The sequence below is a fragment of the Anomaloglossus baeobatrachus genome, chromosome 9 (assembly GCF_048569485.1).
Source record: "Anomaloglossus baeobatrachus isolate aAnoBae1 chromosome 9, aAnoBae1.hap1, whole genome shotgun sequence".
Lineage (NCBI taxonomy): Eukaryota > Metazoa > Chordata > Amphibia > Anura > Aromobatidae > Anomaloglossus > Anomaloglossus baeobatrachus.
The window spans coordinates 140,393,161-140,408,785 of NC_134361.1; positions in this window are offsets into that span (position 1 = coordinate 140,393,161).

The following is a 15,625-nucleotide window of genomic DNA, read 5'->3' on the forward strand; positions in this document are numbered from 1 at the left end:
TGTCTGTGACTACCTGGCTAGTCCAGGGCGTCACAGAGACAGGTTGTGGATGGCTTTGTATGTCATGGTTAAGGTTTTGAACTAAAGTCGTTGGGCGATGGGAAGCCAGTGAAGGGATTGGCAGACTGGCGAGGCTGGGGAATAGCGAGGGGAGAGGGGGATTAAATGGGCCGCAGAGTTTAGGATATATTGGAGGAGTGCAAGAGTGTTGGAAGGGAGGCCAGAGAGCAGGAGGTTGCAGTAGTCGAGGCGGGAGACGATGAGGGCATGCACTAATGTTTTTGCTGATTCTTGGTTAAGGAAAGCATGGTATATATGTTGCCAGCCTGGTTTCTGCCCCTTCCTGGTGTACAGCATATGTCCTCCTCCTGGCATATATGTCCCATCCGGGGAGACCCCTGGTATAAAATATATATATATATGCACTGTATATCCAACTCCTTGGCACATTCTGGTATATATGATGCAAGCCTGGATATATGTTTCATACTTGGGACACTGTGTGTGTGTGTGTGTGTGTGTGTGTGTGTATGCTAAAGGAGTCTGCACCGTCACATTTACAATCACAGCATTTTGCACAGACACCTCATTTGACTCAGGGAACGTCATAGATTATGTTTTGAAGGGAAAAATTTAACCCTGCACTTTACAGTTATTCACCAAAAAACCTGCTCACATTAAAATCAATGGAGCTGGGAGCTACAGGTCATTAATCGGAGCTATGATTGGTTGCTATAAGTAACAAAGGACATTCTTAGTATAAGTCAGCTTGAATGTGAGGTAATATGATATAGGTAGACATAAACACACACAGAAGTAACAAGGCACTCCCAGGGTATGATGAAAAGTATATTTATTTATTCATGTGCGTGACAAAACGTTTTCGGCCCAATTGGACCTTCCTCAGTAGCACATGTGTGAGGAGAGAGGCTGTATGGGCTACAGGCGTGGGATCCACCGCTGCATGGGGGCTGCCATACAGCGGTGGATCCCGCGCCTGTAGCCCATACAGCTACTTCTTGTTTACTTGGGTTTGAAACCTGAAGTGCACCCCAATATCCTCTCAATCCACATGAAGGAAGTGCCATTTTCGTCTTTTTTAAACACACACAGAGACAGACACAGTTGGAGGATCCAGCGGTGGCCGCGGGTAACTTGAGTGACGTCATCGCTGATCGCGTGGCTCACTTCAGTTGCTGCGTGGAGCTGACAGAGAGCGGTCGTGGTCTGTGGCCGCTCCTGTCAGCTTCATGTGGGAGAGCTGAGATCATCGTGGAACGTTGAGTGGATTACGCCGGACCTGGATGGGTGTTTGGGGATTAATAAAGTGGTGAAAGAGGGTGTTTTTTTTTGTCTTTTATTCCAAATAAAGGATTTTTTCGGGTGTATGTGTTTATTTCCTTTAACTTACAGGTTAATCATGGAAGGTATCTCGGGGAGACGCCTGCCATGATTAACCTAGGACTTAGTGGCAGCTATGGGCTGCTGCCATTAACTCCTTATTACCCCGGTTTCCACCGCACCAGGGCAATTCGGGATGAGCCGGTTAGAGTCCTGGGACTGTCGCATCTAATGGATGCGGCAATTCCGAGCGGCTGCTGGATGATATTGTTAGGCTGGGGGGCTTCCTATAACGTGGAGCTCCCCATCCTGAGAATACCAGCCTTCAGCTGTGTGGCTTTACCCTGGCTGGTATCAAAATTGGGGGGGACTGCACGTCGTTTTTTTTAAATTATTTATTTATTTTACTGCACGATATAGACTCGCCTACCAGCGGCTGTGATTGGTTGCAGTGAGATAGTTGTCACTCAGCGTGGGGGCGTGTCTGACTGCAAACAATCATAGGCGCTGGTGGGCAGGGAAAGCAGGGAATACGAGATGGAATAATGAGCGGCCGGCTGTTTCAAAATATTAAAAGCCGAGTTTTTTTTAACAGCTGTGCAGCGCCGCGGCAGTGATCGGGGAACGGTGAGTATGAGAGAGGGGGGAGACTGACCGACAGACTGAGAGAGGGACAGACAAGAGAGAGACCAACCGACAGACAGAGAGAGACTGACTGACGGACTGAGGGCTATTGACTGACATACACAGAAAAATAAAAAAGAATGACCGACATCGCTTCAAAAAAGCACACAACGTACACGGACCATACAGAGATGCTTCCGTGTCACGTACGTGTGCTCACGGACCCATAGACTTTCATTGGGTGCATGTGTGCGTGTTCCATGCAGAAAACGGACATGCATCCGTGCAATATAGATAAACATACGTATCACGCACACTGACCTAATGGAAAAACGCAAGTGTAACTCCAAACATTGAATAACATTGGAGCACGTGTGTCCGTGTCTCCGGTATATACAGAAACGGACCAAACACGCACGTGTTTCACGGACGTGTGAAGGGGGCCTTAGGCTGCTTTCACACATCAGTTTTTTGCCATCAGGCACAATCTGGCAGAAACATGAAAAACCGCATCCGGCGTCTGTCAGCAATGAAAAAATGTACCTATCATTATATAAGAATCATGATAACAAATCTGTCTGGCTAAGAGTAATAAGCCCAATGCAGGGAAGATGGTGCGCCTGTCAAAAAGGAATACAATACCAAAACCGGCACTGGGTAGGAGGGGACAACGTGCAGCAGGGACAAGCTGAAAGGAGCTCGATGCGTGTCACCCCTAGCTGTGGCTTTGTCAGGAGCAGGTGGAGAATTAAGACATGGACACAACTTAAGTAGAAGGTGCGCTTGTTTATACGTTGCTATGGTTACTCTTACACTGACTTACATGACTGGTCGCAGAAAACCATATGTATACCCATCACCACAATGATAGCACATAGGAGAGTTCTCCCTATTTCTAAACACTGGCATCTTACCTGCTGGCCGCGTTAATAATTCACATATTATGTTCTATGCCTGATGTATCAGCAGTTGAACGCATGCGCACAGCAACACAACGTCATTTCCTCCTTTATCTTCATGTTTGAATAGGTGTCATGGTGGGCCCGCCCCTCTTCCTTGCTAGATGTCATGCATCCACAGGCAGCTTATTGACGGTAATTATACCTTCTTCTTAAGTTGTGTCCATGTCTTAAGTCTCCCCCTGCTCCTGACGAAGCCACAGCTAACGGCGACACGCATCAAGCTCCTTTCAGCTTGTTCAGCATATTCCATTTCTGCGCATTGTTATAGGGGGTTGTGTTTCTTGTCCCTGCTGGCATTATTATATTTCAACATCTCTATTGGTATTGTTTTATATTCTGCATTAACTACCCAGTGACCTGGGCTCCGCTCCTCTTTGGGTGGGTTGGCCTCTATTGGCCCTGTACCGAACCCCCATAATGGGTATTTTATTAATTTTGGTCGAGAGAATTTATTGTGTTAATATTGTCATATATGCATTTCTTACTGTGCATTGGTTTATATACTCTATGGGATAGCTGTTATATGTATTTTACCGTTTTTAACCATTTTTGTACATGTTGTGTTTTGTTTGTCTTTTTGGATATAATAAAAAGTTCATACTTTTTATTTTGGTGTGCACATATTTTTTCAGAGTGTCTTTTTCTTCCTTTGCCACACAGAGACAGACCCACACAAAGACATACAGAAACAAAAACACACACAGAGCGTGACACAGAGACACAGGGGCACACAGAGACACAGGAGCACGCAGAGACAGAGGGGCACACAGAGACAGAGGGGCACACAGAGGCACACAGAGAGTCAAGCAGACAGAGGGAGAGTAAGAGAGACACTTAGTTGCTATCTAGGGTAACGGCAATGCCAGGTATTACAGCTAGTGAGTGTGTGTGTATGTGTGTCTGCGTGTGTATATATATATATATATATATATATATATTATATATATATATATATATATATATATATATAAACAGTAATTATATATATATATATATATATATATATATATATAAAATCAGTGCTGTATCTAGGCTTTCTGGCACCCGGGTAAAGAATCCTGTTTGGTGCCCCCACCCCGCAGTTTGGGTAGTCGTCATGTGACCGCTAATTCATATACGTATACAGCACTCACACACCGTACATAGCACTCACAACCGGTATACAGCACTCACATCCAGTATACAGCACTAACAGCCAGTACACAGCATTCTAACGCCGTACACAGCACTCAACACGCCGTACACAGCACTCACACATGGTATACAATACTCACACACAGTATACAACACTCACACACCATATACAGCACTCACATACCGTGTACAGCACTCACACATGGTATACAGCATTCCCACATGCCGTACACAGCACTCATACCTGGTATACATCACTCACATACCGTATACAGCACTCACACATGGTACAGCTGTTATGATTCAGGGACCAAGGAGGATCAAAAAATGCGGAAACCCAAAAGGTAACAGAGTGGCTGTAATCTTGACGGACTGCAGACCTAATCCTGACACACAACTAGAAGTAGCCGTGGTATGAGCCTACAATGACCTAGTTGTCTCGACACAGCCAGAGAACTAAATATTCTTACAGATAGAGCTATAGGAAAGCTAATCTGCCTTGGAGCAATCCCCCAAAGATATAGATAGCCCTGCACATGTAAAGACTACGGTTATATAGGAAAACACAATACAAAGCTAGAAAAAAAAGATTCAGCAAAGGTGAGGCACAAACTATCTTTGTAGGAAAGGATAGAAAGGAGCACTGTCTGCAGCCGTAAAAACCCTAATAAATACCAGCATGCCTGATATGGAAAAATCTTGAGGTCACACGACCTTTCCCCCACTATATCAGCAGACTGTTACTGGAATCCAAAAACACTAATATAGATGAGGGACTGAATTAATACAAAGCATGACAAAATACATTGCAGAATCATGGAGCTAAGTATACAGACACTCCCAGCAGGGAATGATTTAATTCCACCAAGAACTCCACACTGACAAAATAGGAATCAAGCATTAATATCAAAGCAGAAAAAAACACCAAGAAAGTGGAATAAATAAGCAGAGGTACAAGACCACTTATCTGAAAGGAGTTCTGGTAGTGAGCAGGGCTGGTTTTAGAATGTCCTTAAGACCCGCAACACACATCCGTTTTTTTTGTATGTGTGCGGTACGTATTTGCACGTACCGGAGACATGTACACACGGAGATCCATGTTATTCAATGGTAGATGGTACACACACTTAAAATCACACGGAACGTGTGTCCGTGTGATAAGTACGTGTGTGCGCTTTTCTGAACGGACGACATGTCCGTTTTTGGCCGGCAGCACGCAGGAGATATTATAACAGCCGTGCAGCGCCGGAGATCGGGGAACGGTGAGTATGAGAGAGGGCTGCTCAATTCAGTTACTCACGAGTTTAGCGGTCACCGGTGAGTCCTTCACAGGTGACCGCTAATCAGGGCGCAACACAGACAGAGCCGTAGCATGACCATGAAGTCGAGTGAAGTTAACCCGAGTTCATTCTGATCGTGCGGCTCTTTCTGTGTCTGCTGTCATCGGCCATTCAGCTCTGCTACATGGCTGTCTGTGTCTCCTGTCAGCGGCCATGTAGCAGAGCTGAATGGCAGATGACATAGTAAAAACACATCCCTACACATTACACACGCTTGGCAAGTCAATAAAAAAAAAAAAAGGGTGCCCTATGCATACGTCACAGAACACATGATCTAAAGGATCGCACACAAAATTGATCAATTTAACATAGACCACTAACGCACGTGTGACAGCAAATGAACGACCTACGTGCAATCTCATAAGATCCCGTATGCAACCTGGGCGTGTCACATCGCAAATGCGATTGTACAACTAATTGCAAAGTGTAAAGCAGGCTGAAGAGAGTTCCGGCACACTATCCACATTATATGTACTGCTGTTGCCAGTAGCAATGGTGGCTGTGCGTGCTGCGCGTCCTGTGCAGCACGCACAGCCACCACCGCACACGGAGGCCAGCCCCACCGGAGTTACTCCTATCTCCTTGACACATTAACCCTAGCAGGATTTGATCCAGCCTACTACAGCAACTGATATGTTACTGCTATCAGCAAAAGCAATTTATCTTACCTAGTGTCCCTGTAAACTAGAAGCTCCTCTATTGACATATTATTGCTACTGGTAATAGCAGTACATTTAATGTGGCGGTGTCACTGATCATCTAACCTGAGGTTAACGGATCTGGATCCATAACAACAAGTAGGCTTTTAGCCTCAATACATCCACAAAGATATATGACTGCCACCAGTATAAGCACTCTACTCTAACTAGTATCCTTGTGGACTAGTAGCTCCTTTATTGACATATCCATTGCTACTGGCAACAGCAGTACATATAATGTGGATAGTTCATTGATTACCCAATCTGAAATAAACGGATCCTGAGCCATAATAACTAATAGGCCTTTAGCCTTATTACATCCACACAGGACATTTTAGTCCACCCAGCCCACAGAGTCTTCCCACAGGACTTTCCTAAGATCTCTACCTCTCCACAGGACTAGATTCCATGCTGGATCTTATATATTTATAACGATTGGCTATTCACTATTTCCCCTAATTACGGATCTTTGCTTGACATGGTCAGATTGTCCGACCTGATGAAGGCCTAGGGCCGAAACGTCCTGGCGGATTTTCTATTCATGTACAGCACTACATTATTTTTCAATAAAGAAAAACAGATTAAGAATACTTGAATCAGTGTATTTCCTCTTTTTTGGGAAACAGTACAGTGTGCCGGAACTCTCTTCCTCTGAGTGCTATATTTATTTTTCCAGAGCACCTGCCCTAGGTGATGCTAGGTCTTATCTCTATTGTGTGCTCCACAGGTTTGTGGCTTTCATTCCACAAATTAACTGCACCACCAGTACAGACCACAAGAGGGAACCTCAAACTGGGAAATGTACTCACAACAACAGCATTCACACATGCCGTACACAGCACTCACACACTGGGCATATACGGCACACATACACTGAACATTGAAGTCACTAATACATTACATATATGGTGGTATATATTGGATATAAACACACTTAGTTCAGATATAAGTACCTGCTGCTTAGTTGCCCTGTAAGATCAGGTGCAGCAGAAGTTCCTGACTGACGCTCCCTCCTCATGTAAGATGGATGCTGCAGCTGAGCTCAAGGGCTACAGAAGAAAACAGCCGGGCACTGATTGGTTAATGTGTTGTCAATCAGCGCTGGCTTCATTCTCGTCTTCTGTCTCCTCTGCGGTGCTAGACATGAACAGGTGAGCACAGAGGTCTGAGTGCACAGGGCGGAAAGGTGAGTGGCTGAGCACATGGCACTATGCAGCCTCCTCAGTGACATGTAAGCCCTTCCCCCATCTCACTGCTTCCAACTGCAATCTGACAGGAGATTGTGCAGGGACCAGAGACGGAGGGGGGACGCCCTTCCCCCAGCGCTGTCTGCTGGCCAGCGCCCCTGTGCCACTGCACAGGTCGCACAAAGCTACTGACGACCATGCAACTGATCACAGGTAGCCACGCTTCCATCTTTCTCTGACCCCGGCTGTCAGTTTGACTGCTGGGCTCAGAAAATAGCCGGCTCCCTCTATGGAGTCAGTAGAACACAGCCTCCTGGGAGACACTCAGAGCGCTGCATCAGGCAACCTGACAGTGCCCCCCTGACAGCTGCGCTCGGGGCAGATGCCCTGGTTGCCCCCGATATATAATATACCAGGAGGTATATATGTGTCCCCTCTGATGGGGAAATATATGCCAGAATGTGCCCAGGAGGGGGAGATTATATATATATATATATATATTGTCAAACTTCCCGGTCCCCGGCGCCGCCTGCCACTCACTGCTCCTAGGGTTGGTAGGAGAGGCCACCCTTGGTACCGGAACCCTCTCGGACCCGGTGACGCTGACTGTCCAAGTGACGACGGAGGAGACCCGGTTCACTGCAGAAGCATACCTTGACTCAGGGGCAGCGGGCAATTTCATCCATCAGGCTACGGTGGACAAATACCGGGTACCCATGGTTCCGCTGTCTAAACCCCTTGTGATCGCATCCGTAGATTGGAAACCCCTCTCTGAAGCAGTGTTGTTTATTACCAAGCCCGTGGAACTCCGTATTGGTGCTCTACATACTGAAATGATTGCTCTATATGTCCTCCCGAAACTGGCTCACCCGCTCTTGCTGGGTCTACCCTGGTTACGAGTACATGAACCTGTTGTCAGTTGGCGCTCTGGAGACATTACCCGTTGGGGCCCGGCTTGTCACGAGAACTGTCTGCAGTCTGTACGGCCCGTCCATCAGCCTCCGGCACCGGAGTCTCTGCCAGGACTACCTTCTGCATATTGGTCTTTTGTGGACGTGTTCCTCAAGAAAGAGGCAGAGGTATTACCGCCACATCGGCCCTACGACTGTGCCATCGACTTGCTGCCAGGCACTACCCCGCATCGTCGACGGATCTATCCCTTGTCCCCTGCCGAGACTCAGGCCATGACTGACTACGTAGCAGATAACCTGGCAAGGGGGTTCATCAGGAGATTGTCATGTCCTGCGGGAGCAGGGTTTTTCTTCGTTAAGAAGAAAGAAGGTGACTTATGCCCTTGCATCGAATACCGGGGCTTGAACCAGATCACCGTGAAAAACAAATATCCTCTACCTCTGATCCCGGAGATGTTCGATCGGCTCAGAGGGGCCCATATCTTCACCAAGCTAGACCTTCGCGGAGCCTATAACCTGGTCCGTATTCGTTCGGGAGATGAATGGATGACAGCATTCAACACCCGTGACGGGCACTACAAATACTGTGTGATGCCCTTCGGTCTCTGCAACGCCCCGGCTGTCTTCCAGGAACTGGTGAATGACATCTTCAGGGATCTTCTCTACGTCTGTGTGGTCGTATATTTGTATGATATCCTGGTCTATACCCCGGACTTGCCGACCCACAGAACAGATATACGACTCATGCTGCAAAGGCTTAGGGAGAACCGTCTATACGCTAAGTACGAAAAATGCGTGTTTGAACGGACGTCCCTTCCCTTCCTGAACTACGTGATCTCTGACACAGGCCTGCAGATGGATCCCGGGAAGGGGTCTTCTATCCTCAAGTGGCCTCCTCCCTCCGGACTAAAAGCCATCCAACGCTTCCTAGGCTTCGCCAATTATTGTCAGTTCATCCCTCACTTTTCTGCTCTGACGGCACCTCTCTCCGCCTTGATTAAGAAGGGGGCCAACCCGAAGGTCTGGTCGCCTGAGGTTAACGCCGTTTTCAGTTCCCTGAAATGGGCATTTGCCTCCTCTCCCGTTCTCCATAGACCGGAGTTGAACCGACAATTCACCTTGGAGGTGGACACCTCCTCCTCAGGGGCTGGGGCAGTGCACATGCAGAAGTTGTCTACCGGGAAGATGGTCTCCTGCAGCTTCTTCTCCAAAATCTTCTGGCACCCGAACACAACTATACCATTGGCGATTGAGAGCTCCTGGTGGTCAAGCTGGCTTTGGAGGAATGGCGTTACCTGTTGGAGGGTGCGGTATACCCGGTTATCATTTACACCGACCATAAAAACCTGGAGTATCTGCGATCTGCTCGTAGGCTGAACCCACGACAAGCCCGTTGGTCCTTGTTCTTTGCCCGGTTTGACTTTCAACTACATTTCCGGCCCGCGGACAAAAACGTGCAGGCTGGTGCCTTGTCCTGGTCCTTCTATCCGGTGGAGCAAGAAGAAGAGACAAACCAGTCCATCATTTGTCCTAGTAAGGTCATTCCGGTGGCTCCCGTCACCCTGGCACAGATGCCCCCTGGGAAGACCTTCGTCACGGAGGCCGACAGACTCAAGGTTCTTCAGTGGGGGCATTCTTCGAAAGTGGCCGGACACGCTGGTCAGAGGAAGACCTGGAGCGCTATTGTCCGCCACTATTGGTGGCCATCTCTCAGTAAGGATGTCGTCTCCTTTGTCTCTGCTTGTCCGTCCTGTGCTCAGAAAAGATGCCCAAACACTTGCCCTATGGCCGTATCCTGCCTCTACCAATCCCCTCCGTCCCTTGGCAACATATAGCCATGGATTTTATCACGGACTTGCCATTATCCTCTGGAAATACCGTCATTTGTGTCGTAGTGGACCGATTCTCAAAGATGGCCCATTTCATCCCCATGGCCGGCCTACCCTCTGCACAGGAACTCGCCGATGCCTTCATACAACATATCTTCTGGCTGCATGGCTTTCCCTTGCATATTGTGTCCAACAGGGGGACTCAGTTCACCTCGCGCTTCTGGAAGGCGCTCTGCAAACATCTGGGAGTGTCTCTGGACTTTTCCTCGGCCTACCATCCTCAGTCTAATGGCCAAGTGGAACGTGTCAACCAGGTCCTGACTTCCTTCCTTCGACACTACGTCAACGTCCATCATGATGACTGGTCCACGCTACTCCCTTGGGCCGAGTTCTCCCATAACCATCACGTCAGTGAATCCTCCTCCAGCTCTCCCTTCTATGTTGTCTATGGTCTTCAGCCTTCCATTCCGTTACTGGTATACTCAACTTCAGAGGTTCCCGCTGCAGATGCCCTGTCTAGGGACTTCTCTGCTATATGGAGTTCCGTCAAAACCTCCCTTAAACGTGCTTCCGCCCAGATGAAGAAACATGCGGACAAGAAATGCCTTGACCCTCCTCGCTTCTCTCCTGGAGATTTGGTGTGGCTTGCCTCCAAATATGTCAGGTTGAAGATTCCATCTTACAAGTTGGGTCCGCGGTACATCGGTCCTTTCAAGGTCATCAAACAAATCAAAGCGGTCTCATACAAACTGCAGCTCCCAGCCACGAAGCGGATTTCTAACTCCTTCCACGTCTCCTTGCTCAAGCCAGTCATCCTAGGTTCCTCCTCTGATGCCGGTACTCCTCCTCCTCCTATTGCTGACGACAATGTGTATGCGGTAAGAGATATAGTGGCCATGAAGACTGTGTGGGGTAAGCAGTTCTTCCTTGTTGATTGGGAGGGCTACGGTCCCGAAGACCGGTCCTGGGAATCCCGGGAGAACATTGGTACTCCTTTGATACGCGACTTCTTGTCCCGGTTGCGGGGAGGGGGGCGTGAGGGAGGGGTTTCTGTCATGCTTCCCGGTCCCCGATGCTGCCTGCCACTCACTGCTCCGGTCCCCGGTCCCTCTGTCCGTGGCTGCTCCTTTCACTCCCCCTCCTCTGCGTCCTTCGTGCCTCCCGCCCGCTGGCTCCGGCGTCCCCCTGCGATCCAGGACATGTTGTCTGGCTCCCCTGCATCTACTTCACAGCGTTCTGTACTGGCCTCCGGCACCTGAGCCTCGTGCATTAGGGCGCGCGCGCACTCACTCACCTTGTCTTAAAGGGCCAGTATCCCGGGAACAGGATATGACAAGATACACAAAAAACTAAATAGTTTTCAAAGCCAGCTTACCCGTACACTCCTGTGTGTGGATTCCAGTATCAATCCAGAAGATAGTCCGCACGGAAAACCAGAGCAGGAGCCAGCCACGGGAAATCCAAATGAAAAAACTTTATAACTCCAGCGGACAAATTTGAGGATGCAGATATATATTAAAAAAAATTTTTGCATTTGCAAATCTTTATTTTGAAAAACTTCCATAAAATTTGGAGCCACACTTCTGGGCGGTGAAGGAAAGAGATTAGGAGTGGTAGCCTGCTTGGACTGCGCGTTTCGGCGTACAAGTGCCTTCTACATGGTCTATCAAACTAAAGGCTAGACTGCCAAAATATAGAAAAAGGGGAGGAAAGGAAAAAGTGAAGGAAAGGGATTAAAATCAAACATGAAACCTCCCATGTTTTAACCCTATGATGGCAAAAGGTCCTTCTATACTTGTTCATGGAAAATCATTAGTATAAGTAACACATATTCATACATGGGATAAATATATTCATATTATATGGCATTAATTCATAGATGTTACAGTATAATAGATCAGAGCAGATAGAACTATATATCAAATGTAAATTTATCATTTTTTTATATTTTTTTATATTTTTTTAAACAAAATTGTTATAATAGTCACCCATAATTATTGTAACCCTTATAGTATTGTAAATCAATCATTCCAATTTATTATTTGTTTAGTGTGATTGAATCCCAGCAATATTTTTTTCAGTTCACTCAATTTTCAAATCTTGGATTTGTATTGATTAAATTATTTTCTAGATTTTTTACTTTTATCTAGTCAATTTTCTATTGTATATTATTCATTTATTTGTCATAGATATTTAAAAAAAAAAAAAAAATTTGCAATAATTAAATCCACTGATTTCAAATTTGTAGAGTTTTATATAGAAAAATCAGAGATTTATTCAATAACACGTGATCATATCCTGTCTTTTATTCATGCCCCCAGGCATGCGCCTGCTTAGAGTGAGAAAAAAAAAAAAAAAAAATTTTGGAATAATTAAATCCACTGATTTCAAATTTGTAAAGATTTATATAGAAAAATCAGAGATTTGTTCAATAACACGTAATGATATCCTGTCTTTTGTTCATACCCCCAGGCATGCGGCTGCCTAGAGTGAAAATCCAGAAACTCTCTCTATTCAATAGCTTGCGTTTATAATTGCCACCACCGGGGGGTGGAAAAACCTTTTCAATGCCCATGAAAGAGAGAGTGTCTGTACTTCTATTGTGCGCTGTCGCAAAGTGTCTGGATGCGGCAGAAATACCAAGTGCTGTAGTACTTTCAATATCAGATAAGTGCTTGCGAATGCGTTTTTTTAAAGGTCCTGTAGTGCAGCCTATATATTGAATCAAACAGCTATTACATTCTATTGAATAAATAATATGATCAGAACTACAGTTTATAAAGCTGTTGATTTCATAGGTTTTATTATAGGCAAATGAAAAAAAGGTTTTTGATTTTTTGGCAAAATGACAGCACTTGCATTTCTTAGCACCGCATTGAAAAAAGCCTTTAATATCTAACCATGTTGTAGATGTAGTAGTTTTTTTTAGAGAAATAACTCGGAGACAAAATGTCTCTCAAAGAAGGTGCTTCCTAGCAACAAACTTGATTTTATTGTTTTTTAATATTTCTCTAAGTTTAGGCTCCTGATTAAGGATAGGTAAATATTTCAGAAGAATTTTTTTGATGTTATAAAAATCTGTGCTATACTGAGTTGAAAAAACAATTGTAGATTCCTCATTTTTAGGGCATTTTTTCTTATTGATTAACAGGTCACCACGTACTACCTCATTTACTATTTTATCAGCTCTGTTTAGACACCATTGAGAATATCCTCTTTTTATCAATCTTTTATGAGTTTTTTGTCTTTCACTCTCAAAAGTAATAGGATTTGTACTATTCCTTTTCATTCTTATTAATTCGCCAATAGGAAGATTTTTTTATGATATGGGGTGGATGGCAGGATTCTGCTGCTAAGATGTTATTAGAGGCTGTGGGTTTTTTAAAGGGTGAAATTATGACCCGCTTGTCAATATCAAACGTTAAAGTTATATCCAAAAAATTACCGTATATTTCGCTTTATAAGACGCACCTGATTATAAGACGCACCCCCAAATTTGGTGAAGGAATAGAGAATTTTTTAATAAATGGGGTCCGTCTTATAATGCCAGTGTCCGTCTAACAAATCATATAGGGTATATGTCCCTCATAGCCCCCCCATCCTAAAATTAGCCCTCTGAATCTGGATATGGCCCAGTGATGCCACATGTCCCCTATGACTGGCACACATCCTCTATGGCTGGCACACAGCCCACTGTGGCTGGCACACAGCCCACTGTGGCTGGCACACGGCCCCATGTGGTGGCACACGGCCCCATGTGGCGGCACACGGCCCTATGTGGCTGCACACGGCCCCATGTGGCTGCACACGGCCCCATGTGGTGGCACACGGCCCCATGTGGCGGCACATGGCCCCATGTGGCTGCACACGGCCCACTATTGCTGGCACATGGCCCCATGTGGCTGCACACGGCCCACTATTGCTGGCACATGGCCCCATGTGGCGGCACACGGCCCCATGTGGCGGCACACGGCCCCATGTGGCTGCACATGGCCCACTATTGCTGGCACATGGCCTCATGTGGCTGCACACGGCCCACTATTGCTGGCACATGGCCCCATGTGGCGGCACATGGCCCCATGTGGCTGCACACGGCCCACTATTGCTGGCACATGGCCCCATGTGGCGGCACACGGCCCCATGTGGCGGCACACGGCCCCATGTGGCGGCACATGGCCCACTATTGCTGGCACATGGCCCCATGTGGCGGCACACGGCCCACTATTGCTGGCACACAGTTTCCTGTGTTAGATATCGCCCCATGCTGCTGCTTTTAGTAAAATAAACTTTCCTTACCTTCTCCAGCATTGTCCTGTCTGTGTCCCCCTCCTCGGGGTTGAGCTCCGGCCTCCTGCATTTCCTGGTTCTCCGCCGGTCATGTGATCGGCATGGCAGAGTGAAATCTCTTGTGCCTTATCACAGCAGCAGGAGGGAGGCCGGGCAGACAGGCTGGAGGAGGTGAGTAAAAAGTTTATTATTTTACTGTTTGCAGCAGCATGGGGGCAATAGCTAACACGCGGGAGGGGGCATGTGCAATCAAAGAAGGGCGCAGGCAGATATAATATACACTGCTGCCCCAGCCCATCGCCGCGGTGCACTTTCAGCACCATGGTGGTGGACAGCGGCTGTGCATATTATATGAGCGGGAGCAGGAGATCAAACGCTGCTGCTCCCAGCTTTCACAAGTCCCCCAGCAGAGCTCCAGAGCTGCCCGCACCTCCCCTGGACTCTGTAGTGTGTGTATATATATATACACCCCCCCCCCGTATATTCGGATTATAAGACGCACCCCCTACTTTCCCCCAAAATTTGGGGGAACAAAAGTGCGTCTTATAAAGCGAAAAATACGGTAATTGAATTTTGATCAGAACATGAAGTAAATTTCAGGTTGAAATTATTAATGTTGATGTACTTTACAAAATCCTGCAATTCTATTTGAGTACCTCTCCAAATGAACAGCAGATCATCTATAAATCTACCCATCCATACCACATTCTTTTTGAAAGGATTTTTTTCACTATACAAAAATAATTCTTCCCACCTCCCCATTACAATATTTGCAAGGGAGGGGGAGAATTTAGAGCCCATAGAAATGCCAGAGTTTTGCAAGAAAAAATGATCATTAAAGGAAAAATAGTTGTGTGATAACAAAAAATTAACTGATGATAGTAAAAAATCCTTAATAACAATATCATAACTACTAAAATGATCCAAATGATAAGAAAGAGATTCAAGAGCTATGGAATGTGGTATGGATGGGTAGAGAGCAGTTACATCACAGGAGAGCCAGGTATAATCCTCCTGCCATTGAAAACCCTCAAGCATTGAAATAATCGCTTTTGTATCTCGGATGAAACTAGGTATCTTATATGTGAGGGGCTGAAGGTAAAAATCTACCCACTCGCTCAATCTCTCCCCCAAAGATCCAATACCTGCCACTATGGGTCTTAAAGGTGGTGGAAAAATATTCTTATGGATCTTTGGGAGAGAATGATACACTGGGACGACAGGATGACAGACATAAATATATTCCATAAGTTTTTTATCTATCGCACCAGTATGACATCCCTCCTCAAGTAACGATTTTAAAGCAATATTA